The sequence below is a fragment of the Balaenoptera acutorostrata genome, chromosome 5 (assembly GCF_949987535.1).
Source record: "Balaenoptera acutorostrata chromosome 5, mBalAcu1.1, whole genome shotgun sequence".
NCBI classification, from domain to species: Eukaryota; Metazoa; Chordata; class Mammalia; order Artiodactyla; family Balaenopteridae; genus Balaenoptera; species Balaenoptera acutorostrata.
The window spans coordinates 71,774,246-71,780,666 of NC_080068.1; positions in this window are offsets into that span (position 1 = coordinate 71,774,246).

The following is a 6,421-nucleotide window of genomic DNA, read 5'->3' on the forward strand; positions in this document are numbered from 1 at the left end:
TTTAACTGAGGCAGTAAACGTTACTGGGTTGTTCGGTGGCTAATACATTAGAAAAAAAAGTTTTGTGAGTATATACACTGTCAAATATTTCATTAAAAATTCTGAGGGAAATTTACTTTTAGGTCATTAGAATAACATTTAGACACGGACTGGCATATCTTAATGTTTTTTGCACATCTAAAGTATGACTTACTCTTTCAGGGAAGCTCAGACTCATCCTATTTTATTTCTGACCAGATACGTTTCAGACATGCAGTTCTTCCACAAAACACACAATAAACAGACCAATGAATAAATAAGTGCACCCTATTTGTATTTCAGTAGTTTTTTTTATGATGGCGCTGTATTTTAAAATTTAGCCACACTTTGCAAAAACCTAGATAATTCTTTCCAGATTGTAACGCTGGGTGAATTGAAAATATAACTTCAATACAATTCATCAGTCAATATTACCTTTGGTTAAGTTTACTTGCAAATTTGCTAAGAGGTGTAGTTCTGAGAAAACCCCTTTTATCCCTAACTCTCACACATATTAATGAGCTTGGGCTGTAGCCAAGGATAACGGTGATTTGCTGTTATTTTCATCTGTATATAAATCCACAAATCCAATACTGACTCATGAAAATCCTCCTTTGTCACTGCCACAGGACTGTTTCTTTCCTTGGGAATGATTAAGAAAACTAGCCGTTTGTACATCTTTAAAGAAAAGAAAAAGATCAGCATATTTATTATTTAAAAAAATTAGGACCTCGATTTTGACAATGTTCAGATTTACACTATATCCCTGTTTGTTTAGGATACACCACTGACTTGCATTTCTAGAAGATACAGATATATTGCTTAAGCAACCAAAGGTAAGAACTCAGTGGTAGTTACAATTGTATTTTCACATATGTTTATACCTCTGTTTTGATTTATTAAAGCATCAGCATTTGCTTTGTTTTTCACGTTACATGCTTTCTAGTTACAGCTGATGGTTGTATTTTTATTGATTTCTCTGTTTTTTTGACAGATAAATGAATATTCTGCTAAATACAGTTTTAGTTAAAGATGCTATATTAGTTTAAAATAACAATAAATAAGGCCTGGCAATATGGTTCTGCTAATCTGAATATCACAACATAGTAAATACTACCTTTCTGCAAGTTTCAAGTTCATTTTTTAAAAACTGAAGTATAGTTGATTTACAATGTTGTGTTGATTTACATATGTGTGTGTATATATATATATATATGTATTCTTTTTCAGATTCTTTTCCATTATGGGCTATTACAAGATATTGAATATAGTTCCCTGTGCTATACAGTAGGTCCTTGTTTATCTTCACATTCAATTTTAGAAGTCAAAATAATACCTTTGGCAGATGTGTCTTTCCCCAAAGGAAGTATCATACTAGGTTTTCTTTCTCTTTAAAATATTTGAAGGTAGAACACTGTCAAATTCATATAAATCTTCAAAAAAAATTAACTCCTGAAAATATGAGCTCCAACTCATTGGAGGCACTTAAGAACTTCTCAAGTGTTAGGTACTTTATAAGCATTATTATAACAACCTGCACACCCCCTTTTAGAGATAAGTGGTCTAAGGAAGTTTAATGGCTCCCTCAAGGCAACATATTCGTATTATGTGATGGAGCCAGAATTTAAATCACCTTGCCTTCTTTTATTTCCCCATGATAAGCATGTATATTTTAATTAGATTTTTAAAAACTTATCAATTACTTGACAGTTTTATTTTTATACATTCAAAAACTACTCTATATCATTTTTGTTGTGGCAGGATTACAGGATTTTAAATATTTGTGATTTCATTCTATATCAGAGGGTTAGACATTATCAAATCAAGCTTTTAGAATGTTCCTACTGATAAAGACATATCTTATAATTGGCTTTTCACTTTTTAACCTTTTCTGTTTATATATCCCTGAATCAATTTGTTCTACTATATTCATTCTTTCACTTAGCATTCTTTCTATAAACGTTATTCTCTCATGTCTTTGTTAGATGAAGCAGGCAGACAAAAGAGAATGGGGGGTGGTGGTAAAGCATCAGGGTGTTAACTGTCAATAAAAGACCTAATAGTTGTTGACTGCACTTTATAACCCATAGAGAATGCACTCTATTTACTCTACTCTTGGAGGATTTATAAATATTGATCACAAAAATAATCTCAATAAGGCAAAAAAGCATACAGGCTACATTCTCTGGTCACAGTCAAATAAAGTTAGAAATTAATAAGTAAAGTTAAATTAAGGACCCTACCCCTTAGAAATAAAAAAAAATGGTGGGGGGAGAAATACCAAATAAGTCTTTAGCTGAAAATAATAGCAAAACAGCTATTGTAAATCTTTCTCTTTTTCATGGAGGTAATTTTTTAAGCTATGAAGTTTAATAGTGCTGAAAACTTAAAAGTTTGGATGAAATAGATTATTTTCTGCATAAACAGATGTTTAAGTTTAAATTAAAAAGTAAAAATTAAATCGATTAAAAATTATGGACATTTTAAATGGGGGTCCAAAAACTACATCCAAAAAGCCACTGTACCTTAAATATTTTTTACTCATTAATTTATTCAACAAAGATTTTATTTAGTACCTACTCTGTGCCGGTGATTGTCTTGGACAGAAACTTTGCTTTGTTTCCTACTGTGTTCCCATCAATAGGTCAAAGGGATAAATCCACATAATGCCAGAGGCTTTCACCTAAGGTAAGAGTGTGTGGGAATTAGGCAATCATATTTTAAGTTTTGGCTATGGCGCTAATAAACAGCTGGTACTTTCCTACATTCCCTTAAAGGAAAAACAGCATGTACCTTCCCATCAGCAGACAACCACCGTGCCAAGATCTTGAACTATGGTAATATAGATACTCCATAGTGTGGAACAAGTGCTTATAATTACACCTAATAGTTCTCAAATGTTACAAATGTTCCAAAGTATGAGTCAACTTAGCTTTAACGATTCATTTAGCTTTAGCTGATGAAAGGTAACTGGTGAAGCTTAACATATATTCTTGATAAAATAGCAGATTAGTAATAAAAGAAAACTTCCTTAACACAATAAAGAAAATTTATCTGAAATCAGTGGGCAAAATAGGAGAAATTCTAGAGACTGAAGCAAGCGAAAGATATAGTATCTATTATTTAACAGCGTTCTATAACTTCTACTCAACACAATGAAATAAGAAAAAGAAACAAGATATACAATTTGAAGAGATAAAATTATCATTACCTGTGGATATATTATTGTTTACCTAGAAAATGCAAATGGATCAATTTAAAACTATTAAAACTAAAGTTCAATAAGGTGATAGGCTACAAAATAAATATATAAATTAATAGCTCTCCTATAAATTAATAGCAACTAGTTAGACAATATAATAAAAAAGATCTCATTTATAAATACAAAATTTAAATACATGGACTACATTTAACTAGAAATGTACATAGCTTATTTAATGAAAATTATAAAGACTTACAAAGTCTACTTACAAAGTAGACTTTAAAAGCCATCAGTAAATGAGGAGACGTCACTTGTCAGATGATTAAATATTTTAATATACTAAGTATGTTGATTAATCCAAATTAATCCATAAATCGAATGAAATCTCTTTTTAAAGCATATTGTTTTCTTGGGAACTTGGTAAATTATTCTAAAGGCAATTGGGACTAATAAATGTATACATTGTACTGTTGTAGCAATAGTAATTTAAATGTGATCATTAAAATCATGATGGAGTGTAGATGTTTATTTTTTGAGAGTAGTGTTTGTGCAATAAAATAAATAACAAAAGTAAAGCAAAACATTTTTGGATGTTCCTTATGAGCCAGGCATTATGTAAGGTGCCGGAAACAAAATCAGAGCTCATTGGTACCTGCTCTCAAGTCTGGTGGGAAAGACACTGATAATTGGATCATGATAAAATAGTGGGTCGGTGCACTCATGATAAGTGCTCCATATTATGTGAGTGCTGAGGGAAAGCCACAAGCACCCAGGCATCCTAATCCCAGCCATTAGAAATATTTGCTTTTTTCTTCATCCCTTACCTTCCTCACATGCTGTTTCTTCTGCTAAGAATGCTCATTTCCTCTACTACCTTAGCAAATGTAGTACTCATCCTTCAAAACCCAGTTACATATTCCCTGCTTTGGAAGGCTTTTCATGAATCTCCCAACTCCACAGAGTTGGCCTTTGTACACATAAAATTGTCATATTGAATTTTTATTACTTCCAGTGTTCTCTTGTTAACTTCCTTAGGGCTGGAATCCTGTCTTAGCATTCCATCCTTCCTCTTTTCTTTCTCGCCTTCACACCACAGCAAGCTACATGACACATAGCACATGCTCAACAAGTACTGAGAAGCAAAAATATTATTTTTTTTAATGCAGAATCAATTTATTCTACTTTTTACTTCAAAGTCACAGAAATGACATCCATATAGTTATAACAGCTACTCTACATTTTCAAGTTCTCAATCCAAACATATAGATTAGGACAGGTCACTTTATTGCTGGCAGCATTCATGGAAAGGCCAGTTTCCTCATCAAAAGACAAAATAAATTTGATTGGGAGCCAGGCAGTGCCGTACTCACACATCAGCAGAATTATGGAAGTAAAGGAGCAATCCTTTTTTTTTCCTTTTTAGAGTAGCAAAGGAATAATATAAGATAGCCTGACTTGTGAGCAGCCCCACATGAGAGTGCATAAAAATATTAATTAAGGATTGGATTATGTTATCTTCAAATTGTTTCAAGTAAAAATATCAGCACTTTTAATGTGTTCTTTTGGGCATAAGATATAGATTTGTAAGAAAAGCAGGAAAAAAATTATCCTAACTTTCAAATACTCATTGTGACTGACAAAATTTCTGTGTTATTAGAGTCCAGGGGACTTCCAGTGCTGGGTTCTAAGTATTTATTTGTCTTTTTATATGTTTACTCACCTTTACTGTTTCCATCAAAAGTTTGTATTTGCTTTGTCCCAGGGGATATAAAGAGAAAAAGAAAGTTCTCTGCCCTTAGGAAGCTTAGAGAAAAATTGGGAAAGTGGGACATTCATATGCAAACATAGATGTATGTACAAGGAAGTAAATGCTTATGGCTAATGGAATGATTTCAAATATGGTCAGTACATATAATGGATGGTAAAATCACAATAGATTTTATGGAAGATGGAACCCTAAGTTAGACTTTCCCAAAAGACTTCTTATCAGCATGCATTTCCTGAGAAATTCCATTATGGAACAAATATTTGAGAGAGGTACCCTAACATAAAAGGCAAGGAAACCTTCAGGTAATCAGAATTTATTAATTTTTATGGTCAATTTTTAGAATTCAGAAAACTTCTGATTCAATGGGGAAAGTGGGAAGGATAATGCATTAAGGCTTCCACCCATTGTGGAAAGTCTTCATTCTTACCCTTGATTAGTATAACATATTGATTCTAGAGAAAACTTTCTTTGATGATGTAGGGTCTTGCAATGCCCCAGGGTTATAATATATATGATTTTATTGTTAATCAATACTTTAAATTTATTTGAAAAATTTTCCTAGTTCTGGTCACTAGGAATGGAGTAGCAATTTTTGCTCTTATTATGCTTACTTTTTCTGGCATTTAAATCACTCTGTTATATCACCGTGTTTTCTTGTAAAATGTTTTGACTAAAGAAAGGAGTCTGGAACATATATTTGGTTATTCGATGGTTTTATTAATCACCATTTGATTAACTGAGATTTTGCTTAATGACGGCTGCTTTGTAAATTTTCTGTAGATTGTAAAGGTGATGATAATGGCTATGATAATAATGACCTCCTTAGTGAAATTGTTCTCTCTGAGAAAGTGTTGTGTTTTCTCTGTAAGTTGATAACAATTGGCTTAACAGCCTGGACCCATCCTTGTGTTTGCTATGGGCACACATAGCAACAGTATTGTGTCAGTTCTATTTTAGTCTTCATGAGAATTACAGTTTGCTTATGATCGTCTAACAATAATAATTAAATAGTTACTTTGACAGATTTGACTTCTCAAAGTGATAGTTCAAGGAGGGAGGGGTTAAAGAAAGATTATTTTAAGCATGTTAGCTCTCTTTGTCTCCATAAGAAAGTTGACGGTTGTCTCTCTCTCTCTGAGCTTGGAGGTTATATAACAGCATCATCAACTTGCATTTGTATAAATCTTCACAGCCTTCAGTACTGCTTTGTGTATATTTTTCATTAGCTCCCCATAGAGAATAATTGTAGTAGGCAGGGCAGGTATTAGCATCTCCACCTTACAGAAGAGGAAACTGAAGCTCAGAAAGATCTCTGTCAAGATCTCACTAGCAATTTGGTGAAGAGTTGGGGCCAGAACCTAAGTGTCTGCCAAGCAGGAGATGGTTGTTTTCAGGCACTGGCCGCCTCTCTGTTGCAGAGCCAGCAAAGCCTG